Source organism: Melopsittacus undulatus, chromosome 5 (genome assembly GCF_012275295.1).
Source record: "Melopsittacus undulatus isolate bMelUnd1 chromosome 5, bMelUnd1.mat.Z, whole genome shotgun sequence".
Classification (NCBI taxonomy): Eukaryota; Metazoa; Chordata; class Aves; order Psittaciformes; family Psittaculidae; genus Melopsittacus; species Melopsittacus undulatus.
In genome coordinates this window covers 86173964-86199347 of record NC_047531.1, presented here as the reverse complement: position 1 = coordinate 86199347, position 25384 = coordinate 86173964, and the positions used below count along the sequence as shown (strand labels likewise).

Genomic DNA, 25384 nt, shown 5'->3' with positions numbered 1-25384 from the left:
GGTAAGAGGTTGTAATGGAAAACCTGACAACATGGATACCACAAAACACAACTTACACATGTGTATTACCAGGCGTGAAACAAAAGGAGAAAGCTTTTGCTGTGTTCAGACTCAGTGCAAACCCATGAAGCTCCTATGCACATCAGTTTTCTTCCTCACTATCTCCCTCACAGAGCAGAAATCAGGCAGAAACTTTTGGTGTTACCAAAAGCAAGGAAAGTGGCTGGGTGCTCAGCAAGCCTCTCAACTTCTGTGATAGCAAAACACACTCAAGCAAAGAAAGGCAAATTTTGGTAACTCTCCTGGGAAGTTTATATTTTTGGAATATTATATAAAACAGAGAAAATAAACATCCCCTTTTAAGCCTAATCAAGAAGGTATCAGTTACCAGCCTAACTGGAAGCTGACCTTTACCAATTGTTTGCAAGAGATGTGATGAGGTGTGAAACTCTAGAACCCTCTTGCAGTATGTCAGGAAACCCACTGCATTATTTACATAGCCCAAGCAGTGTTGTTTGTCTTTAACTTCAAAGCAATTTGTGCACCCTTATTGGAGTTTAATAATAAATCCACAGTTTCCCTGTATGCCAGGATGAAATAAAGACTGCTAAAATAAAGGAAGGATGCACATGGGAGACACACAGGGAAAAGAGAAACCTTTAGATGCCCGAGTACCTCCCATAAGAAGACAGGCTGAGAAAGTTGGGGCTGTTCAGCCTGGAGAAGAGAAGGCTGCGTGGAGACCTCAGAGCAGCTTCCAGTATCTGAAGGGGACCTACAGGGATTCTGGAGAGGGACTCTTCATCAGGGACTACAGTGACAGGAAGAGGGGTAACGGGTTCACACTTCAACAGGGAATGTTCAGGTTAGATAGAAGGAAGCAGTTCTTTATTGTGAGGGTGGTGAGGCACTGGAATGGGTTACCCAGAGAAGTGGTGAATGCTCCATCCCTGGCAGTGTTCAAGACCAGGTTGGATGAAGCCTTGGGTGATATGGTTTAGTGTGAGGTGTCCCTGCCCATGTCAGGAGGGCTGGAGCTTGATGATCTTAAGGTCCTTTCCAACCCAAACCAGTCTACGATTCTATGATCATACTCTGAAGAAGAGTTTCATTTCCCAGGAGGCTCAAAACACTCCTGTCAGTGTCATGCCATGCCAAGAAATAAAACCCCAAACATACATCAGCTACTTCAGGCTGCCCACCTGGGACACAGACCTATGAAACATGTAAGTTATATCAGTGGATTACACCAAGCACACCCTGTGCAAAACTTCCTACAAGTTTCTAGGACTTGTTTTAAAGTAAGATGAATGAAGAAATGGGCCAAGGGATGAAGTAAATGACAGCTTGCAATGAGAATGCTTCTAGAAGAACGACCAAAGCTGGTACTTACTTTCACAGTGCTGGAGCATTGAAATCTAATTGAGTTTATAGAAATAAACAAACAAATACACTGGTGATGTCTGTTTGTGCACAAATGTCTTATGAGACATAAAGAGATATAAAAGAACACTAAATACACCTTCCAGAACCGGAATTAGAGGGATGCCTTCTTGTTCCGAACGAGGGCAATACAGGCCTGATGATAAGTAATTGTAAAAAGTTTCTATTGGATTTAAATAGAGACATTTTCCTCAAAAACAATCAACAGACCTCATGATGCAAAACTGACATCTGCTTTATGAAAATGCACACGTCCTCAGGAGATTAAGTAATTCTGCATGGTCTCACAGATCTAAGGATTCCTAGGACAGGATTTACATGGAAGATTTAAGTCAACTTAAAAATATATGCAAAACCCACACGTATAAGTGGCTACCATTTTTATCACTTTTAGCTTTGTCCCTTTCTAGCACATTGAAATGTCCACTATAGGAATTACGTTTCTAATACTAATATTACTTAATATTGCCATGAAAGTTGCAAATTTAATCAAAGTTATTTACAGGCTTAGCATGAACACAATGGACTTATCAAATGAGCTTTCCACCTACTGCTCTGCAAAATAATCCTCCCATGAAGACAAAAGCACAGTGTTTTACTGAAAGTCCATCTCCAGTCTGAAAATGATTAAGTTAAAACGTATTTGCATGAATGTGTATTTAAAATGTATTTATATTTTAAACATAAAGAGTAACCTCTGCTTGTCTAAAAGTACTTTCAAGCTTTAAACTCTATGGTATTATGACTTTCTCTTTTTTTTGTCTCTCATATCACAAGCTTAAATTTAATTAAGATTAATTTGATTTACTGGCCCTCTAGGAATTGGACAAACATAACTAATATATTAGGCCAAAAATTCAGTCTTTGATTAATGGGCTCAGGCAACTCCACAGGGACTCTCAAGTCCTTAAAACAGTCAATCCTCATGTAAGCATTGCAGCTTCAGACTCTGGGCTCTTCAGTGAGAACATGCTAAAACACTTTCCCCACTCAAAGGAAAACAAAGACGTGGCAATTCTCCGCAAAGAATTAACAGAATAAGAGCTGGACTTATAGTGAAAAGGTTCTTTGCCTCTAAAGGCATAAATGCATCTCCCTGCATAAGAGGTGATTGTGTTAACTGGAGCACTGCTTATTCTGTTACACTGAATATTGCCTGAGGACCCCTACAAATCATGAGATAGCAAGGCTACATGCCAATTTATTAAGTTACTTCAGAAGAATGACACTCAGGCCAGGATTTCCAAGTTCTAAATCTTTCTTATAGGAAATTAATGTAGATGCAGGATGATTTAGAGCACAGCAGCAGAATGACTATAAAGCATTCAGCCTGTGCACATCATCCCCTACTCGAGGCTAAGGTAGCTGTTCCACTGAGAGATGACACATTCCACCTACAATGTTAAGAATACCTAAGTCCTTGTCAGTAATACTTTTAAGCTTTACCATAAATTAACCTGGCAAAAGTTGCTCGGTAATGATGCTGGGCCAGTGACTTCACAAGATACCCCAATCTACCCTTGTGAAAGTAGTGAGATTCACATAGTCCTCAGTCTGCAGAGCAAACAGCCTTAGAACAAATTCTCTCAGGAAAATTAGGCAGGAACATGCTATATTTGTAGAAATGGGAGTATAAGTCACTTGGCTCATCTTTTTAACCTCTCATTATTTATACTGATACCAGCAATGGTGGGATGGATACTGGAAAGACCAAGAAAAAATAAGCTTTGACCATAGAGTTGTCAATACACAGCTGGGAAACTAAATACCTGTTCTCTGTTCCTGCAGTTAGTAGCAACAACACGGCAAAGGCCTGCCCCCAAAATGCTGCCGATTTATATGAAACTGCCAAAAATGAAGACTGCTTTCAGGGGATAAAACCAAACACAGTGGGCAGAGATGGATTCAAAAAAGAAATGCTACTGCTGAGCCACAAAAATACTGCAGCAACAGAAAAATAAGAGTATTATGTTTAATCACCTGTCTTCCTGAGGGAAGTAAAACACTTTGCATACAAGACTTACTCAGAGACATAACAATTCATAGAATGAAAACATGACATATTTTTCATTCTGATTCTTTTCCAGGTACTCGAAGAGCATTTTTGTTTGCACTATAACCACACAATGCTGATACAACAGAGCCCATCAGCCCTGCAAATCCTACTTTTAAGTTCCAGTGAGACATGATTATGCATTATTCATGTTACATGTGGGTTCTTCTTCACAGTGTGCAAGCTTGAGGTATTCTAGCCAGGCAAGGAAATAATAATTCCCCATGTATTAATGCTTAGACAGTTCCAAACAAACTAACTTTAGCTTGCCATAGAAATCTGTGATTCTTTTGTGATTTGACAGTTTCCAGCATTGTTTTCACTGTAAATCTTGCAAAACCAGGGCTGCAAATCATATTCCTCTGTCACAACCCAATGGAGAACTTCTCATCCAAGCCATGAAGCCCAGCTAAGCACTTCCCAGAGCAAGCACTGGGACACAGCAGCAGATGCAGGAGCTCTCTGCTTAGCTTGTACACAACACAGAAGAAAATAGTCCGTCCTTCATATGTTTCCCCTTTTTAAGCTGTTATAAACCCCCTATGTCACTTTATTGTCTTCCAGGTTAAGCCCAACTGCAGAACATGGAGGAGGCTGGGCAAATGTTTCCCTTAATTTGCATCAGGGAAGGGAAATATCTATGGCCTTACGCAGCTATTCTCAGTGTCCCGGGGGTATGAATTATACCTGTTCTACCTAACTGAATGCTTATTTACATTCAAGTCAGGACTGGGATGCAAAACATCAACAGATTTCTAGTTATAACTATGTAAAACACTACTCCACTCCCAACTATCAAAGATCATAAAAGAGGTAATAAAAAACCCCTCCAAACTGTGGCCATGCACAATAACTCCCTCTTCTCTACCTCCAGCAAAGGCACAAGGACAATTATGAGCTTTGGTTTTTGAAACACTTTCCATTTGCCTCCTCTTCAAGGACACTTACACAGAAAACAAATTACCTATGGTTTCCAGGTTGGTAAGGGAGCTGGTGTGCAAACATGTCTCAGCATAAGGCCTGAGATCACTATCCTAAATGCCTTTGTATCTCTAGCCTTGAGCAAGTTCAACTTGTTTACTAAAACTGGCTTTAAAAAGCCCACCAAAAACCCACAACAAACAAACCAAAAACAACCCCTAAAAGCTGCAGAATATTTCCCAAGGTCAAAGGAACCTGCAGTTGAGAACTAGATTCCCCTGTGCTTATGGGGAAAAAAACACAAAACCAACAAAAAACAGAAAGGAAAAAGAAGCAAAAAGAATGACATCATGGTGATATCCTGGCAAATGGAAGCTACGGAGTTCTTGAATGACCAAAACAGCCCCTTACTTACCACAGTCATGGAATCCCCACCACAAGCAGGGCTCAAAGACAGTTTGGGCTCAATAAATATCCATCTGGTCTTTATCTTTTTACCCCACAGGCGCCACAGCCACCACTCAATGCTGTAAAGGAATTGATGATGAGAAGTAGCCAATAGGAAGCTACCAGCTGGAGCTGCATAAGTATTTACAGATGTCCCAACATACCTAGCACAAATTCTACATTAACTTCTGTTAAATTGAAGTTAAAATGAAGTTAAAATGTTAAAAATGTTAAAAATGTTAAAACATTAACGTCTGTTAAATGCAGCAAACTAGCAGGATCTGATGATGGCAAGAAAGACTCTTACAAAGATCCTGTGGTATTATCAATTAGTCCAGGCACATCATGAAGCACATGTGAAACAGACCTACAACCAGGTTGCTATCCCTCCCAGCCTCTCATGTCTCACCTAGATGTGCTCCAGAATGTGCGAACCAACACCCACTACAAACAGCTCACAAATGGTGCTAAACTCCTCAGCTAGATCATAAAAACCCCAAACCCAACATTGTAATTCAATCCAGCTGCAAGCTCAGAGCCAGCACCCAGCCCATCATCTGTGACCCAGCCTGTGCTCTGCTCCATTGAGTGCCTAGGGGCACCAAAGGGTTGGCCCACAGCCCTACCACAGAATGAGGGGTAAAACCTCACCCATAATAAGAGAGAACATCTTACACAGAAGAAGAAAGAGAGCAGATGTCACATTCTTGCATATGTGAGATGCCAGCATCTTAAAAAACAAGACTCTTTTGATTAGAGCTTGGCAAAAAAAAGGCATAAAAATGAAAGAGGAGGGAATTATTCTTACTAGATAATGTAAAAATATTTACACAATGGTTTCTAACAGTTCATCACCATCAAGATTTCCTCCTTTCCTTTAAGAGCATATGCAGCCCTTTTTACTTCTGTTATCTTCTTAGAAAAGGGGTGATGAAAAGGAAGTGCTTGACCTATCCTGGATAAGGTCCAACCTCTAGAACATTAACTTACCTGCACAATGCTTCAGAAGGAAGCAATGGCTCGGCAGGGTACAGGATGCCAACCGTCAGAGCTTACATTTGCCTGTTTTTAATGCATGAGGATCAGAAAGCAATTTTAAGGAGCAGAAACCCAGTGATGCAGATAGTACCTCCCAGCCCTTGCACCCAATCAATTCGGTGTCCCCACATTGTGATCAGCTCCACAATTGTCCCCTTCCCACAGGCACTGTGTTGATGGAGAGAGAGCCATGCTACTGGAGGCCAACACCTTGGGCCAGCCCCCTCATCACTGCCCATGAGCACCTGAGAAGCTCCAGAGCAGCATCTCCAGTTGCTCACTCAACACAGAGTGGGAAGGAAGGCACAGAGAAATGGGATGCAGCAAAGTGAGGCGGAGACAGAGCGAGGGATTGCCTTTTCTTAGTACACCAGAGATGATGCTTTATGAGTTCACAGACTTCACACATTTCAAGAGGACTAATAGAAATTTAAATGAAGTGTGCACACCTAACTCAAGTCCCATATGGGATATACGGTGCCCAGTTACCATAGCAACTTTCCTTTCAAGGTGCAGGACAAACCAGATTTCTGATAACCTACACTACTGCAATTGCGAGAACAAAATGGACAAGATAACTACTGATACACTTTGTTTTTAAGTGCCTAAAACACAAAGCAACATGAATAAAAGTATTTAACTTCAGATCATAAAACCAGGGTTTCTTTCCAGGAGGTCAAGAGGAAACCCTATGCACAACAGAGGGATTCAAAAGGAAAAACACAATGAGTTGTGAAGAAATCATCAAGGGGGAACAGGATGGACCCCATGAGCTGAAAATGTGACATACAACACATCTCCATTAGATGAAAGCACATCTTTTTTAGATGTTTTTTAGTGTAAGACTTGTAAATATATGTAATCCCTAGTGCAATACCTCCAAGGCTGACCAGGTGAGATCTTTCTTTAAGCTCAGGTCACTACCTCATACAAGAAACATTACTTTATGTGGAAGAAATCTTTCATTCACTAATTAGCATTAGTGCTTTTATAAGAGAATATTCCAGTTTTAACCTGAGCCAAAGTCTCACCACTGGGTTACAGGAATTGTTTTGTTAGTGAAACATAATTCTCTTCCAAATCAGTGAGCTGCCGACCACTTGCTACAGTGAAAATGGCTTTTCTTTGTATTTCTGCAAGTGTCCAGCTTGGTTATTTATACTGCACCTTTCAGAAATCCCTCATACATTTCTTAAACTGATTCATCATTTCCTTTTATTCAATGTTTAACCGGATATGAAGGGACTCCATCAATTGTTCAGAAGCATCCTCATTTTAGTAATGGATGAAACTTTATACTATTCCTTTAAATATTATCGCAATACTAAAGTGCAGCAATACTGAAGTGCAGCACCAGTAAAAAAGTTGGCAAAGTTTGCCTTCCTTTGGGATAAATGGGGAAAAAATATATCTTGTTATCATCACAAAGAAAAAAATCTGATTCCTGTAAACTGTGACTCACTGAATTTCTTGGGTTTGTTTTTGATTTATTTTTAAAGGACTCTTAACAGCCTTTTTTTTCAGGAAGTTTAACCATTGCAAAACTTCCTTTTCCTCCCAGTATCATCCCTTAAGAGCCTCCAAGCCATCTGAGATTAGCAAAACTGTAAGCTTGCCTTAAAAATGCTGCAGTTAAGCAGAAGGTCACAACTCTGAGGTTGTTACAGCGAAATAAATGGGTTATTGAGAGGTAGTATCGAAGTCACAAATCCATTAGTAACATCTAGTCTGTCCTAACCATTCCCATGGCAGAGGAGTTGGAACTAAATGGTCCTTAAGGTTCCTTCCAACCCAAAGCAGTCTGGAATTTTTGGATCACCTTGAAAATCACCTTTGCACTATCAGCCATAAGCTTCGGACAAAATCATTGTATTACTGATATAGTCTGAACTCTATTTAGGGAAAAAAAGGAAGTTAAGACAAGATTCATTTATGACTTTAAGTTCTGTTTACCAACTGAGTAGGTAAGCATTTCAGAGTGTATGTTCTCCATAGGTTGCCGTGACATAACTGCATGACAGCATCAGAATTAAGACACATCTACAACTTTCTGAGAGAAGGAAAGAAAAATATTAAAAAGAAAAGGGATAGAAAAAGTTGAAAACCACACTTTGTCAGGTCAGTTTTACAGTCTCTGAAATGCCGGTAGTTCATCTGAGCACACCACTAGTCTCAAATGGTAAGGGTACTGCTAATCAAAGTACTCCTATTATAAGAAAGCTTTGGGCTTGTATTTAGGCCCAGGAGTGAGAGAAGAAGTAGGGGAAAATAAACTCTCTTCTGGGTAAATATTTATCTACAATAGAGTGGAAGAATAAAGAAATTAACATATATGGGTTCACATACTACAGCCTTGCAAGAAGAGCTGTGGCAGAGTTAAGGGCCAGTTGCTCAAGTCACCCAGGGACTCCTTTTGTCTCTTTCTGCTCTTTTGGCTCACAGCCCTTTTAGGAAAGTGACCATATGCCAGTGGTGCTCCTGTGTCCCGAGTACTTCAGGTATGTTAAAGACAGATGGAGTGCTGTGGCCTTCATTCTCCAGGTCTACATTTTTAGGCATCATTTTGCATACCTTCAGCATTATGGGTGGACTCTCAAGAGCCATTACAGAGATGTAGCTTTCCATCAGTTCTGCATCTGCTCTCTTGAAAGTCTCATTTCTCAAATGCTCATTCCCACTTCCCAAAGTGAATAATCCCAATTTAGGTTCCTCCTGAGAGCAAAATTTAGCATCTTCCATGGTATAATCATCAACTAAAGCACCATACCCTTCTATTAAACTTGCATTGTAAAACACAGTATTTTCTTGAATTGTCCAAAAATTACACAACCTGCTTTTAACAACCTGTAGACAAAGTGTCCAACACCCCTTTGAGCTGCCACTTCCCCCCTATTTGTCCAAGCTCTCATGACTACAGTCTCCACTTCCTTTACTCTAGGGAACACATTTGAATTTGAATGCTGGTGCCTCATGTTTCATCCCTGTTAGATGAACCAGCATATCCATTTCCTGCACTAGTAAGTTTAAATGAGTAGTGACAGTTTGCAGTCATGCAGAAACATAGGCAGACTCAGATGTCATTCTCAGAATGGTAACTGATTTGAGAGAGAGAGCATCACAGTCAAATTGCCAAAATAGATACCTTCTTTAAATGACTCATTAAAATCCAGGGCAGATCAAAAGGCCTGACAGCAAAAGGATTATTAGGAGAAGAAAAAGAAAACCACCATATTTAATCTGTTAGCTAACGTGTTAGAATCCCCAAGAAGATAAAGCAATTTTAGTTTCAAACAAAAGTACTTGTCTGTGTGTGAAAAGACAACTGATTATTAATTCAAGATGAAATCACGGTACTGGAGGTGAGCTGTTTTATTGTTTTCATAGGACTTACCAGGCTGAACTCAAGATAACAGAAGAATCCCAGGGCTTTGCAGAAAAGAGATAAAAGCTACAAGCTCTGGTTTCCCAAATGGCAGCACTGACATTCCCCACTCCAGACCTGTTTACTATCGCTGTCATAGCCCTGCCTGATATCATGGCTAAGGACTGAAGTTTTTAGCATCACTGGGGCAGTCATTTTGTCTTTCACTGTCCAGTAGCTAGCAACAGAGGTCTATAGACAGCTCAAAAAATCTGGACACTGTAGAAATACATGGGGGGAAAACCCAGTTTCTTTTGCTCCATCTATAAAATGGACACTTTGAAGAGCACAGGTTCATAAGAAAGAAAATTAGTGATACACTTCCCATGTAACTGTTAGCCTTTAAAGGGGTAAATCTAGATAAAGAGCTGAGTGAAAACACAATGAAGTGCCTCATAGCAGGGGACCCTGGAGGTTCTCCTAACTCTCAAGGGTCACATACTGAAGTTTTTAATGGAGGTGAAATGAGGCCCCATTCATTGCCATTCTGCTCCTTCCCCAGTCAACAGCACCCACCTCTTCATCTCCACATCACTTACTACTGCTGGTACACCTAACCCTACCATGCCAATACTGAAATACAAAAGCTAATTCTTCAGCCTGGCAAGCAACTGAGAATTGTGATGGATTTCAATGGAGAAGAGCTTAGATAAGTTTACGGTAAAACTTGTTTAGCTTAGTTTGAGACAATACTGAGTAGTAAGATTGAGGATGAGCTGTCTTATTTCACTCATTAGCCAACCAGTGAAAGAGATCTCAGCTATTATGAAATGAACAGCCGCAAACCAAAGACATTAATCCTCACATTTACTTCACTAGGGTGCAGGTAGCACCCAAAAGATGTTATCGTTCATTAAACACATCAATCTCTGAATTCTCACCTCTCATTTGAAACCGACAGCTGAACAAAGTAAGCTCAGAATCAACCTATATGTAATGCAGCATTTTCAGCTTCTCTTCACTACCTAGTCTAAAGACAGCAGCATTTTAAGATGTTTTTATAGTTCATATCCCAGAGGACATACCAGTGAGAGAGAGCAATCCCAGAACAATGCAGAGGAACATTAAGGAACATTAAGTGAAGACAAGGGAGACCATTAGGTAGTTTTAGATTCTTTTTCTCAGGAAAAACCCTCTCATCTCAAATAAACAGAGGGGTTTTCTTGGTTTATTTGCTTTTATGTCTGGAGCTTGACATTGCCCAGCAGAGTTTGCATGAAAACAGAACACTGGTTTAAAATAGTGCAGACTTCAAACAAAAGATGTGTATCACAGTAAGATGAGGACACAGAAAAAACTCAACAAGAATGGTGACAAACTCTTTTAAACTATTTCCAAATGATTCCAGTTCCTACTAATAAAAAAGCACACCATTTTTGAGGTGTTTGCTGTGGTATTTTGTTGTGGGTTTCTGTTTTAATTTGAGACTTTGGGCATCAATCTCTTAAGCATTTAAGTTAGACAACAGTCAGACAAACAGTTGTGCTATCAATATCAGAGAAACAAGTGTTTATAGATCAAGGTTTTGACCCTGATCAACCCTCTCCCCCATAGTTGAGGGTAACTTCTCATGGACACCGCTACCAAGCTTCATCAGTGAGTATTTCCAACAGGAATGAATACCTTCAGGCTGCTCAGGGTAGGTCTGGGGCAAGTCTCACTAAGCTCTGAAACAAAGATTTCTGCTTACTACAGCCAGTGAAAGGGAAGAAGACTTTTTGCTCAGCCACAAACATTTGAGTACCACTGTACACCAGAGCCTATGCTCCATCAGACTTGAAGTGAACTCCATGAACTACATCATTGTCTGGAACATATTAACTGCTGAAGACAGCAGTATGTGCATTGTGTACAATACATACATTACCAGATGTGGTTTCCCTAGGAAAGAAACTAGATCTAGATGAACACAAAATACACAGCTCTTTCAAAACGGGAAAGAACTGAAAAACTATCTGCACAGAATACATACACATATTGTCTCATAGGCATAAATGAGGGAAGAGCAAGAGGGCAAAAGCCCTGCATTTTTTCTGCCAGAGCAATGACTCTGTGTTTCAAGAAGCTCTAGGGGGAATCTGTGTCCAGAGTGGAGAGTGCACATTCAGGCCATCATCACATATGGTTTCTAATCAGTGAGTACAGTATCACCACTCCAATGCCTGTGGAAAAAAAAAACCCAAACACTTCTGTACCACAAAAATGACCACATATGCATACGTTTTAAGGTCAGTTGATCCCTGAAGGCACATGTCTACAACAGGGTAGAACAGAGGAATATCTGGAAGTCTCCATTATTTTATGTAATCATGGCAACAACACTGCCTCAGAACATTTCCTTTTTACTGGAAGAGTCTCATTCAGGGGAGGCATGCAGGGAGCACATAAAGAGCAAGGTCATCCCTAAAATTACCATGCACTTTTCTTTACATCCCAGAGAAATCACTGCACTAAAGCCCTGCAAGGAGGGGTTAAGCCCAAGGAGGACTTGCATTACTTGTGACACATTCCCACACAGTCTTTGTGGATTCCATTTCCTAAATTGCCTGAAGTGACATCTGCACATCTTGTTCAGTAGCAGCCATAAGGGAGACAACGACCACAGAGAAAAGTGTTACTGCTGGCATCACTGGGAGTGCTAGCACAGCATGCATCTGACATCCCAGTCACTGTACAGCACCATCTCCACGGTCTAAGAGGTAGGAAGGCCCTGTACAGGTTCACCTTTTAAATGTCAAGGTGAAACTACACCAGAACCTCTGCAACAGTTCTATGGATTTCTCCCACGGGACAACATAGCCTTTAACTCAAACTGTTCTGCAACCAAGTGTCTCAGTCTGCCATTAGAGCAAAAAATGATTATGCAGAGAAGTATGTAGTGCTTTGGAAAGTGATCCAAGTTTATGCAATTTATACAGTAAAACACTAAAAGAAAGAAGTACAGACTCCAGGATCATCTGCTTTTAGCCTGAGGTTTTGGGAGAAAAGGTCTGTATGCAGAGGAGGAAATACATAAATGCATGCAAGAGCATCTGAAGGGTAGCACCACATACTGGCATTCACACAATTCAAACACAGAACCACTCAAAATTCACTAATGTACCAATGCTGCCAGAGGCAGGTAGTTTAAATTACTGTGTCTATCTTCCTCAGGCCAAAGAATCTTGTTTTGTGCTTTTCTACCAGAAATAGAAGGGCAGAAACTCTCCTCCTTCATACACTCCAGAGGTCAAACTAGATGATGTAATGATCCCTCGTGGCTTTAAACAGGTTTTATAGATTATCTGACTTAAAAATAGACCCAGTGTTTAAATAATAAAATTCTCTGAAAAAAGTGCCTCCTGCTACAAGCCTCTTGCCACTAGCCAAGACCTGGAGAAACTATGACCATAGGAATCTTTGTAATAAACCAAAGGGAAAAATCTGAGGTAGATACCCTGAAACTCAAATCTCATCCCACTGATTTACCCATCTGAAAAGCAAACAATATGTATTATTTACTATCTAGTCTGCTTTAGCTAGGCCCACATCTCCAGAAAAGCATGCAGACAGAAGATGTGCAGACACCATCCTCGGGTTTGGGTACTGGACCAATTTAACCATGGCAGTAAGGACCTCAGTCCTCAGCCAGGAGGCATGGAGTGCACCACGTCCCATGCAACTGTAGCCTGTTTCTGGTACTGGGAGAGTACAATTAAAACCGGCTTGGACATGCCTGCACTGTCCTGACATCTCTGCTGTAGGCTCTCCTCTGAATAACTGAATTCAAAGGCTGTCACCATACAATAATTGCCCGAGGTCAGACCAGAACTCATTAACTGGACCAATATGTGTTGAAATCTTCCTCCCTTTTCAAGTAAAAGGGCAAAGGAGGAAGTGCAGGAGAGATGTGTTGTCATCTTGTCAATGGAGTTGCTCCTTGTCAGCTACACCATTGTTTAACTTGTCACAAGCACAAGCAGAACAATACAACACAACAAACCTCACCAACTTGCATGAAGAGCCTGGAAGGCCACTGGAAATCACTTAATTTCGTAAGCCAGTGAGTATGTGAATGATAGGAATGAGACTACTTTGCTCATGTGTTTTGACAACTGCAATTTAATTTAATTTATTATATATTTATTATAAAGCACCACCAAATGCAGTATAGAATTTCTTATAAAAATAATTACAGTCTAGTAATGCAAGATCTCATTGAAGCACACCATGAATTCCTTGACAGTTCAGGAACAAGCCAAAGACTCTGTGCAAATACAGGATTAGCAAGGTTTCAACACACACATTTCCTTGCACTTAAAATGTGCAAGGAGCAAACCTTATTAAATCAGCATTCCACATGATGTTTTAAAATGATGGCCCCTCAGGCAGATTCTCTGTACATCAAAAGATAGCTATCATACTACTATATGTTAGTCTAGTGGAACAGAAGAAGAAATTCCTATCAAGTTGCTGTACTGCTCTACATAGAGAGCATAAAAATATTGCTCTTTCCTACAGTCCTGAAGAAAACACAGATTTTTATTCAAAATGAGGCATCACCAGCCTCACACAATAAAGAAAGAACAGCTTTAATACAACACTAAGAATTGTCTTCCACTTTTAGCTGCTAAAAATGTTTTCAGCAAAGAAACTTTTTGTAATCCCACTGTCCCACCACCATTTGGAACATCTTCATATGGGTCTTAGGGTTATATTCCCTCCCTCTGTGTGTTTAAACTGCTTCTGTTTCTATGCAGAAGAACTTTGTGGTTCTATGCTTTACAATTGTTTTTAAAATAGGATTTCCCTATAATTAAGTAAGTAAATGAAAGGCTAGTGCTTTTTCTTCTTGCTGTTTCATGACACTCAGTTGTCCAAAAATCTGCTTATACATAATCTTAAAAGACTGAATCAGTTTCCTTCTTTGCATCATTTCTGGTTTAGAAGTCCTTGCAGTGCAGCCACTACGAAGTCATGCTGCACATGGTCCAGATTCATGTGACCTCTCTAACACGTTAATTTATTCATGTCTTTGTAATTAGAACTGATCCAGAAGCTATTAGTAAGCATCTCTAGAAATTTCAATAAGCATTACCCTAGATATTAAGATATGATTAGAGACAGATCACTTGTAGGCAGTTTGACAGCCTTAGTAAACTAGAACCCCCTAAAACTCATCAGCAATGTCTAACAACAATATTCAAAGCAAGACCTCCTAACGAGCAATTAAGAACACTGAAAGAACTCACAGGAGGTGTGGTGTTCTTCCTATCCTATCTCAAATGTTTACAGTGAAAAGAACAGAGAAGTTTTCTTCAAAGCAGTATTATTATCATCAATCCTCTCCAACATTCCAGCAGCACAATATTCTTCTTATAAGGCAACCCAGTAACCCCCTCAGATCCTCAGGAGGTGTTAGGAAAGTAATTGTTCCCCCTCAGTATTCCTTTGTTATTACTTTCTCTTTTATTTTTCATACCCTTATTATTTTAGGCAGAAATTACTTGGAGATATTAACATTAATTTACCAAAATAGAATTCCCTGCATTTATTTTCTTTTAGGTGAAAGCTCTACAATTAAATGGTACGTTAAAGCTAAATCCAATGATTTTCTACCTAGCTAAAACTGACTGGCCCACTGAGTCTTTAGTTTAATTTCCCCCCTCTCTCACTTTGCTAAGTAGAAGAGAAATGAACCTACCTTCAAGCCTGCTGGAATCAATCTTCTTTCCCATTTCTCACATTTTGTAAGTCAGAGGCTTAAAAAGTGTTCATATCCTCTTTTAACAAGCTGGTTACGTGAGATAAGCGCAAGAACATTAATAAAAATAGCTCAGCATTAAGTCATGAATGGTTTACTAAAAAAAGAGAAATAATCCTAAAGGTTAATTGTGATTTATACCACATCTCTTCCTCTATATTCCCAATTATCAATCATCTCCAGGAGATATCTTGTTTTACATACCAATGTCATGAACACAACCACTTCCAGCTCATGTCTAATCAGGTGAACCACCACGCAGCACAGACTACCCCCCTGTTAGCCCTGACTTGCATTTGTTTTGTTTAAGGAGTCCTTCACAAGTATTCTGCAGCTGGAAGCACAGCTTCACCCAGCTCAGCTCTCCCACATGCTGTACCTTGACTTTTACCACCACCCTCAGTGTCTCCAGCGCTCACGAAAACTGTATCTAGAATAACAACAATACAACCACCAGCACTGAAACTTTTATTACTGCAATTACAACAGAGCAGCTAGAGGTAATAGTTACAATACTTAGCATTCATACAGTGCTTTCTATCTTCAAAAGGCTGTATAAACGTTTGTTAATTAAGCCACACGAAACTCCTGAGAGACAGATATTTTTTGTTTATACATAAGGAAAACCAAGGCAAAGAGACAAAACAGCTGGCTCCAAAACCAAGATGGCTTTTCAAAAGGAAATTAAGATCTCTTTGGCCAATAAGAACTTTCAGGGTTATAGAAGTACAGCTTAAAATACCTAAGGAACCCAATGGCATAAAGTCTCAAGCTGTGAGCATCCACCCCCTCCAAAAAAGTCAGCACACTCTTTCCCCAGGAGGGAGTCATTGACTGCTGCCAACTGCTCTAAACCAGTTGCTGCTGTGGAGCATGAAACACTGGGCTGCACACACCAGTGGGACCACCTCATCTGCCGAAGCCCCAGTCTGGAAGTCCAAGCCCCTCTGAAGAAGGTCAAACTGTTGACAAGCAGCACAGAACAGTTACTTCCGTCACCATCAAGACTGAGCCTCAAGAGCAACTTGCTTGTCCTCCAGAGCTGTGTTCTGCTCTGTCACTATTTAAGAAACATATGAATGCTCAGTTTTCTTGCATGTCAGCATTCAGCTTTAATTCAAAAAGTGAGAAAACCTGTTAAATTCTAAGTAGAAAAGAACAAATGAACAAAAGAACACTTTTGAGAGTATCTCACGTTCATATTCAGTACGACATTGTCTGAACAGACATTTGTGTGTGTATCAGACACCTCAGTCACACAGAGAAAACAAATGCCTACACACACTCTAACACCTCCTATTCAGGTCTTGAGCTCTAGAACTGTTTGAAGGAAGCTTAAAATTACTGCCAAAACAAAATACATGGTGTTAAACCTTTAGAGAATACATTACTTTTAAAACCCTATCCCACAAAGACTTGACGACCCATATAATTTCACACATGATATGTTCCACTGAGATCAATGGGTCTGAAATGTATTTCGGAAGACAGTGGAATAAAGGCTAATGACACACAATGGGAAAAAGAGTTGGTTTGTGAGCAAGAAAGAGCTTTACTGCAAGAACTGGCATGAAATGCGTTCTGCGAACCTGGACATAGAGTACTATGTGCAACCAAAGAGTGAAGCAGAACAAAAAGGGTAGAAAAAACATAGAGGATAAATAAAGAAACAGAAACAAATAAAACCCCATGAGACTAAAATCATATCAAGGCTCAAGAATGGGATGGACTAGAACATGGAAGACTGCAGAGAAACATGGCTCACGCAAGTGAAGAAGGAAGAAAAACATTGAGAACTCACCCAAGGGCCAGGCTGAGCAAGGAGAAATACTGAGACCAAAGCTGAAGGTAAGGCTCAAAATGCAGCAGCACTTTAGCACAGGAGCAGCAGCGAGAAGGGAACCAGTGACTGCAAGGAAGAAGCTGCATTTGTTTCTTGGCTGTGGTAGGACATTCGTCACACAGGGTGACTTACCTAATGGACACTAAGGTACAACGTCCAGATTCCTTACTCTGTCCTGCCCTCTGTACACGCGATAGCACGAAGAGGCTAATCACCAGTTAGCCTGGATTTATGAGCCATAACAAAGTTTGCAGCTAAAATAGGAACAGACTCCACCCTCTGCCATCCCACCACCCAGCCCTCTTGCTCTCACCCCTGCACAATTCCTTATCCTTAAATACAGGAAGAGAAGGAAACAGAAGAGAAGAAACATTACACTAAGGTTGCAAGAGCATAGGAAGAACTGCAAAGCAGTAATGTTATAATAGTGGAGTAGAGAGTAAGTAATTCCACTTTGGGAAAAGAAAGCCTGAGATGACACTGAAGTAAAAAGTAGAAAAATGTGTATTTATATACACAGCCTACCACCCAATTCGGAGGATGAAATGTAGATGTATATCTGTATCACCAACTGAAGGCAGTATAATGCACTCACTGGCTTCTCAAGACATGTGCAAAACTGAAAACTACTTTAAAGGCACATCTATAAATGTCTGACTTTTCCATGCCAATTTTAAAATGGCACAGAAGATTCTCAAGCTGAGTTTTATTACAACTTGATATCACAAGCTCGTCATGATGTAACTCAATTTCATTGCATAGTCTTTGCTATATCATTGTCATACACATGCAGTTATAGTGAAGAACTCAACACGCAAGATGAATGTCTCACTCTTTGTACAAAGGTCTCACATTCACATGCTCTGAGTAATAATGCTGAACATTGAAAATGGTTTTTACAATACACTGGGATTCTCACAGGCACTGAACTCTTAATGAACCCCTGCACCAACCGGACACCTAACTTCCTGAAACACCAAGTGTTAAATCCCTTATGTATTAGAAAAAGAAAGCTTTTTCAAGGCTAATTACTCCAAATTATATTTTACACTGGAAACAAAGAGATCTTTGACGTGGGAAATAGAGAAGACAACCCCTCAGACGCACTGTGGAAGCAAGCAAAAGAGCAGTGACATCGGAGGAAGAAAGAGTACATCAGAATGATGAGCAGGATCCTCAGTCTTCATGAAAGGAGTATTCAGAGGGCTGAATTAACATTAAGCCCTCTCAACCACCCCAGAATGAAAGGAAGTGCTCATTAACCAAAAGTTCATGTTCCAGGTGAAGGACAAATCACTACGAGCATTAAGCGAACAAATCAGAGCAATGTCAAATTCCACCCAAATTTAAAACACTGATAAAATCAGGATAACCTTGTGTCTTACCAGGCATCTGTAAGTACTGAAGAGCAAATGGACTTCTGTAATCCCATGTATTTCTCATGGGTTTTAGATCAAGTTTTAAGCAGCTGATTTGAAGGGTATGTTCAGGTATCATTTCCTAGTGGGTTTGGACCTCTATTAATGAACAGCAAAAGGGTACTGCTTATATCTTAGTTTCAGCTTCTCCTTTCATTTGAGCCAGTTTCTAGAAGGCAAGGGGGAGGAGAATGAAGAACTGATGGGAGAAGCAGCAAGCCTGGTGCCTGCTTTTCTACTTGGTTGGATCTTTAAAACTGCTTTTGCAGCAGCAGAAAAGTAATACCTACAAATCTCATGAGTCTTCCACTTATTTTCCAGCTACAAACACTCCCAAGCTACATATGTTAATGTTCACAGTGATACTCTTACAGGAGACTAAGTCTGAAGCATCCAGCAGTTACAACAAATTCCAGCCTCCTTCCCCAAGAAGCAGCTATGGAAACTTCACAATTAAGTCAGCTGAATGCAGCTCCTCTACACTCATGGAAGGTTTCAAAGAAGTCAGATGTTCCCTTCCATTCAGTGGGAACCTATAAAATCCAGCAAATCCATAAGTGGTAACATTTTTGATTATTAAAAGATAAATCCTTCATCTGCAGGAAGAACATCTTCATCTGAAGCTTGAAGAACAAAAGCAAGTAGAATATCCAATCCACCATCAGAACTGAGGATGACATTATGCAGGAGAAAACCACACAACAGAAAACCCCAGGAAAATGGGTAACTTAAGCAGAGATTTAGGAATTCCATGGAAAACACTAACCCTGCACCTTTGAAGCTAGAGACATCTGCTTTGCCTGTCCAGAATGTGTAAGGTTGCTGAAGTCTATTCAGGAAAAGACAAAGGTGATAAATGCAAATAAGGTAATTTGTAATTTGCTATTTCCACTTTAGATCTTAATCCTTCAGAGATTCACAGCATGAGTAGCTTTAATTACAGAGACACTGGCATAGAAAGGGAAGGGGAGAAAGGACTGGAAGCGTTCACCAGTAGAACTCAAGGCCCTGTGCTGGCTAATATGGCATTACAGAATGAAATCAAAGGCATGTGCTAGTGACTGTGGGCTACAGTCACTGCTTAAAATGAGACCACGTCCTCGAAAGCTAATGTTAACCTTTCCATTCATAACTGATTCATTTTTTATCCGCCCAGTGTCCATGGCAAGCGATTAAAACCAAAGCAACCAAAAAACAACCAAACAAAAGCCCTCCCCACAAAGCAGATCTGAAGGTTGTTTCTTCCCACATCATGGTGGCCTTTCCAAGGTGGCTGTGACTAACCTCACCAGGCAACAAAGCAGCATTACCTAGGATCTTTGCTATCAAACATTACAAAAGACACCTTATCTCACCTTTCTATTCCAGTGCCAGAAAAGCTGTTTTGTAAACAGTTCTGTAAACACTTTACAACACACACACACCCCAAACAGTCCCACTGATTTAGTTGAAACTTTAAATGACTTTATACCCAAGTTCATCTGTGGGCACGACAGGGAGAACTCCAGCAGTCATTCAGGACTGCATTAACAGGCAAAGTTGCCAGCAAAATCTACAATTCAGATGACAGCCATCATCTAACTTGAGATCTGGGGTGGGAAACAGCAATTTCATGGTATCAGGGTTAAATCAAGATCTGCATGAAACCATGGGAAATTCAGTGTGTTGGATGAATAAATTGCTGGATGAATCAGAGTCTAACTGGAGTTGAGATAAAATGGCAGTGGTTACAGCCCTTCCTGAAAGCAAGAATTCTAGTTGCTGGTAATGTAAAGTGTTTAACACTGGAAAAACTGGAGAGCTACCACTGAAAACAAGAAATTAGCCTCTAATTCCTTTGTGAAAACTCAATATATAACTGTACTATTAATTTAGTTACAGATGGCATTTTGGTGACTTACAGTTTTAACAAGTACTGTGTAAATACGGCCCTACTATGAGGAAAAAGGGCATTTCAGGCATCATGCTACTCTCTGTACCACAAAGCAAATACTGAGGCTTCAAGATCAGTCAAAACCCATCTAATCATGAACTGTTGATTAACCTCCTTGGGAACTCAGCTCAGGACTAAAATGAGGAAAACTTGTAAATCCTACTGACAAAGGGGTCACAACCAGATGCTGTTAAGTGAGAAAGCAAGAAGAAATCCTCATTTCAAAGGAAACGTGAGAAACAGCCATATCCACATGCAGAAAATTAAATGCACGGCAAAAGCACCTTTCCAATCCTGTTTGAATGGAGATGTGAGGGTTGGGCCACGCACACTGTATCACAAGCAACGCAGCTCAAAGGTGTTAAATGCATTTTCCTTCTGCCACCAGCCCCACAGCAGAGAGAGAAGAGTCTGGAGGGATCACAGACCCAAGGGCTCCATTTTTCTGTCTGGCAAAGATGTATCTTTAAGAAAATTCCATCCCTTTTTCCACTCATTCACCGTTCAAGAAAACAGAGCAATGCAGGAATTGTAATTAGGAATATAAGAGCAACAAGTGCTAGAAACTAAATCAAAGTTAGCAAGCACTTCTATTAATACAGTCTCCATTGTGTGGACTTGAAGTCTTCTGTTATCTCACTGCAGAAGCTGAAAAGAAATGTTCTTATATATTTGACACTCAGAGCACCAATTAATCAACTTCAGATGTTTAGATTTTAATAAGCTTTCACCCACAGGGCAAAAGAGTGCAGCAGTTAATGTGACTGATTTGCTAGTTACAGCTCCACTATGGACAGGAAGAAAATCAATCATATTTCACAAATTTAGCTGTCACCAAGTGCAAACTTCTGCATTTTTTCCCATCTGTGGATTACACAGCAGAACTAAGTATCTTCAGATCAATCTTGCCCTCTCTATTATAGCTATATGTAACCCAGCACATAATCACTATTGGGTTTTGTTGCCTGTAGGGTGTTATCTCCCCCCAGTTAAATCTAATGGGATGCTCTGGCTATTTGCAGAATTACACGCAAACAGAAGCATGCATTATGAGCTCCGAGAAGGCATAACTCAATACTGCTGCTATTATGAGTATGTGACAATAGAAGCCAGTTGAACAATTAAAGTCCAAAGCCACTCATATTTCCATAGCCTAACCCAGTAAAAGCAAGCAGCAGCCCCAACCCGCTTCCATGGAGCCTGGAGCACAGTATCTTGTTACCTGATGATACCCATATGCTGATAATGCTACACTCCCTCCCTGTGAACTGTGAATCAAGATGAGATATGCTGTGTCTGCCTTACACCTTGGAAACCCTGTGAGCTCTTTGCAGTCCCCGCTGTTCAACAAGATGAACAACCAACACATTTCAAGCCTGGCCTTGAAGAGAACCACTTGTCAGAGGGCAAGCCTTGCAGCATTTCCATGGGTATTCCACTGAAAGGAGACTGGTCACACAATGCTGATTCAGTAATTCCAGTTGCTAACAACAAAAATGGTCATTTTTATAGTTCCCCATGTAAGCAACTTTTATAGCTGACATACAGACATTGCACAATCACAAACAAGAAAGATGGTCAATAGGAAGGGAAGAGGACCACATTTTTGATGATGGAGAGAACAACTAAAATATGATCTACACTGCAAAGACACAGAAGATTCACCCTTTAGTTCATATTTCAGCAGAAACACCACAGAGCAGTAGCACTTTTATCTTCAGTAATCTGCTCTAAGAAAACAAAGCAGACTCCACCAAAGGTCCTACTGCTGCATGTCCACAGTTCTGCAGGGTACAAGACCCACGAGCCAAAGCACAGCTTTTGAGTGGGAGGGCTGGTTCCCAAACAACATCCTAGAATCATAGTTTAGGGTTGGAAAGGTCCTTAAGATCATCTAGCTCCAATCCCCCTGCAACAGGCATGGACACCTCCCACTAGACCAGGTTGCCCAAGGCTCTGTGCAACCCGGCCTTGAACACTGCCAGGGATGAATGCCAGTATTTCATTAGGAAACATTTGTTCCACCCTTCTTCAACTGCCTATTACTAGCTGGCTTAAAATTAGGGTTTAAAAGAAGGGTTTCATAGATACAGTGCAGACCTATTGAGGTTATGAGGGGGCAGGAGCACCTTAGTTCATACTGCAAAATGCCACAGATCTGTTTCCCACCATGTGCCCAGATCATCCATCATGCAGCCGCGGATGCATAAGGGCGCACATGTCATGGCAATGAGGGGGGCAGGAAGAGTAAGAAAGCCAGGGAAAGTTAGCAGATATGGAGGAAGACAGGAGGGCACAGCATCAAAGAAACACGGGCAGGCAACAGGATAATCCCACCTGAAAGCAGCCCTGCACCAGCTACCAGCAATGCATCCCTCCTTTGCAAAAGCCAGCTTAAAACCGGGGGAAAACACCACAACAAAGACAGAAAGCCAAGTCACCTGGTAGGAGGTGAGGCAGGAGGAGCACGGCACAGGTCGGGACTCTGCCATTCTCGAGCACCGGCGGAATCCCGGCGGGCAAGGTGCGAGCAGGTGTGGCGGCGGCTGTCGTTACCGCAAGGGAGGAGGAAGGCACACGTACACCTATACGTACACCTATACGTACACACCGAGCTACGTGTGCACCCAGCCACGGAGGGCAGGGCAGGGCAGGGCAGGGAGGCAGCGCTATGCACCGTCCCCAGCCGCCACCGTACAGCCCTGCCCAGAGGGAGCTTCCCCTGCCCGAGAGGAGAGCGGCGGCAGCGCCCGCATCGGGGGGACCTGGGGTTAATGCCCCGCGATTCGCCATGTTACGAACCCGGCGGCTTTGGGGGTCGCGGAACAAAAAGGGGGTGTCGGCGATCGGGGGAAATCCCTCCCCGACAGCCCCTTCCCTTCCCTTACCTTCCCTTCCCTTCCGTGCTCCTCCTGCGCCGGGGGCTCCGCTCCGTGCGGCCGGGGATCCTGCTGCCGCCGGCCAACAAAGTGCCGGTCACCGGAGCAGCGGCGGAGCGAAGCGGAGCGGAGCGGAGCTCCCTCTGCCGGCCCTCCGCCCCGCCCCGGCCCCTGCCCCGGCCCCGGCCCCAGCCCCAGCCCGCAGCCGGGGCGGTCCGCGGAGCCGCCCGCATCATTCGGGCTCTGCGGGGTGCTGAGCCGTCGGTCCGCTCCCTGCTGCTGGTACCCGGGGCTCATGGAGGTGCGGGGAGCAGCACCCCGGAGCCGGCTGGAACACGGGAGCTGTTTAAAGGCGTCTTAAGCGTTCATCAAATATAAGAAGTAAAAAAGCCACACACAAAACCCACCAAGACTGCACATCAAAACCCTTCCTCGAAGAAGCAGGTGTATCTAAGGCACCTTTGGAACAAGGGGGCTATGGGAACAAAAGTCCCCCGTCCTTACCCTAAATCCCAGATGAAATCTCCCAGCTGTTTATGTTGTTTCCATCTGGCACCACATTCCTCCTGACCTGACAATTTACACGTGTCTTTCACTTGGCAAGGGGTAATAGTCCCATGCACAGATTACAATTGGCATGCTTACAGGTAGCCAAAGTCTTCACGCTATGCTGCTGTCACAGTCGTGATTTCTATAATGAGCCACTTCCACTCCTAAACCCAGGCTGTTCTCTGAGAACCAGTTTGCACCGATTTCACTTTCCAGTCAGTTTTTGTCTTTTGTGACTTGAGAGAAAAAACAGAAAACATCAATCATTCAACACCATCAGCAAGATGAAAGAACCCCCTTCAGGTAGTATATAGCAAAGTTAATCTGAGTTTTGAGGTTCCGTGTATTGGACTGAATTGCCAGACCTGAAAGACCTACCTCTTAATTATGTCCCGACCCTTCTTCCAGGTGTCACCAAGATTCCTCGTGAAGATCAAAATCAGACTTAGACCAAACACACAGAGACTTCCAGGACTGAGCCACAGTTATCCATACATAGCAACAGGTCCTCTGTGCTAGAAAGCTGATGTGATCCCAGACCTTCTTCAAGAAACCCGCAGAGGAAAAGCATAAACTAATGAAAGAGCAGCTGCCTGCTGAAATATCCACTCAGTTCCAAGAAGTGAGACTTGGCAGGTCCTTGCTCTTTATAACACTCCGTGACTCATTTGCAGAGGCAGGTGAAGTCAGAGCCATCACTGCCAGAGTCGTGCCCCTGATGGCTTCTCCGGGAAGGACATGGATTTTCCTAAGCACATTCCATGAAAGAAGGTACTGCTCAGCTGCTGTCTGCACCGGTCCGGTCGCTGAATCCCTTCTCAAGTGCTGTTAGTCCATCTCTGACCTGTTGTTTCCCAGCAAATCTCCCTAATAGTAAGGTCTGAGCTCTGCAAACTGCTCCTTTGCCCGGCTGCCAGGAAGGTTCAGAGCTGCAGGAGGCAGTGGGCAGCAAGCAGGCATAAGGCTCACTGCAGGCTTCCGTCAACCACACAGGCAGAGTAACCCGAGCTTGCAGATCAGGCTGGGAGAGGTGGGGCCGCACTCCACAATTGCTTAGAAGTTACCTTAACCTTGCCTCGAGGGAAACAAAGCCACCCCTACAGGAAAGAAAGAGCAGTTCAGCCAACTTGCCCTTCCTGGCTGTGAGCTGGCGATGCCCCTTGTCACACTGCATCCTCTAGTGGTTCTGTCCCTGCTGCTTTGTAGTCCAGAGGTTTCTTCACGTAACAGGGAAGCACAAAGTCTTGTGAAATCATGGTAGGAGAGCATTGAGTCCACTTTTATGTCCCTAAACAAGCAATGAAATGTGCAGATAACAGTAAGTTTTTTTCCTTGGAAACAGGAATTTTGTTTCCAAGAAGCCTTCAAACCTTCAAGGATCAGATTATGTGGAGGCCTCCCAGGTCTTTCGTGTGAATGAACCCTTTCAGGAACACTGACATTACACTGACACTTCCAGTCTATTAGTGCCAGTCACCATGCGCTGTGACAAGTTCCCTAGGTAAATAGTAATAATAATAGTAATTTATACAAAAAGCACTTACCCCATGAGAGGTGTAAAGGAATACAAGAGAGAGATGCTGTCAAAGAAAAGGTTGGTGACTGCTTCAGTCCTTGGCAGGGACAAACCCTGCCTTTATTCCCTTCCTTCCTGGATAGTAGCCCAAGAGCAGCCCCTGCTCCAATTCCCTTTAGA

General features: G+C 42.0%; 1 protein-coding gene across 5 annotated transcripts in view; it reads right to left on the bottom strand.

Moving 5' to 3' along the window:
• EPS8 (EGFR pathway substrate 8, signaling adaptor) overlaps positions 1–24663 on the bottom strand; it is a 122238-nt gene extending 97575 nt beyond the window's left edge. For 2 of the 5 annotated variants that reach the window (XM_034063080.1, XM_034063084.1), the window contains exon 1: positions 24067–24663. The gene's annotated coding sequence lies outside the window, so the exon portion shown is untranslated. Of the gene's footprint in view, positions 1–22701; positions 22795–23148; positions 23253–24066 lie in introns of those variants that run through there. The other 3 variants (XM_034063090.1, XM_034063082.1, XM_034063081.1) reach the window with 3 other exon arrangements.
• Between the last annotated feature and the right edge of the window lie 721 nt (positions 24664–25384).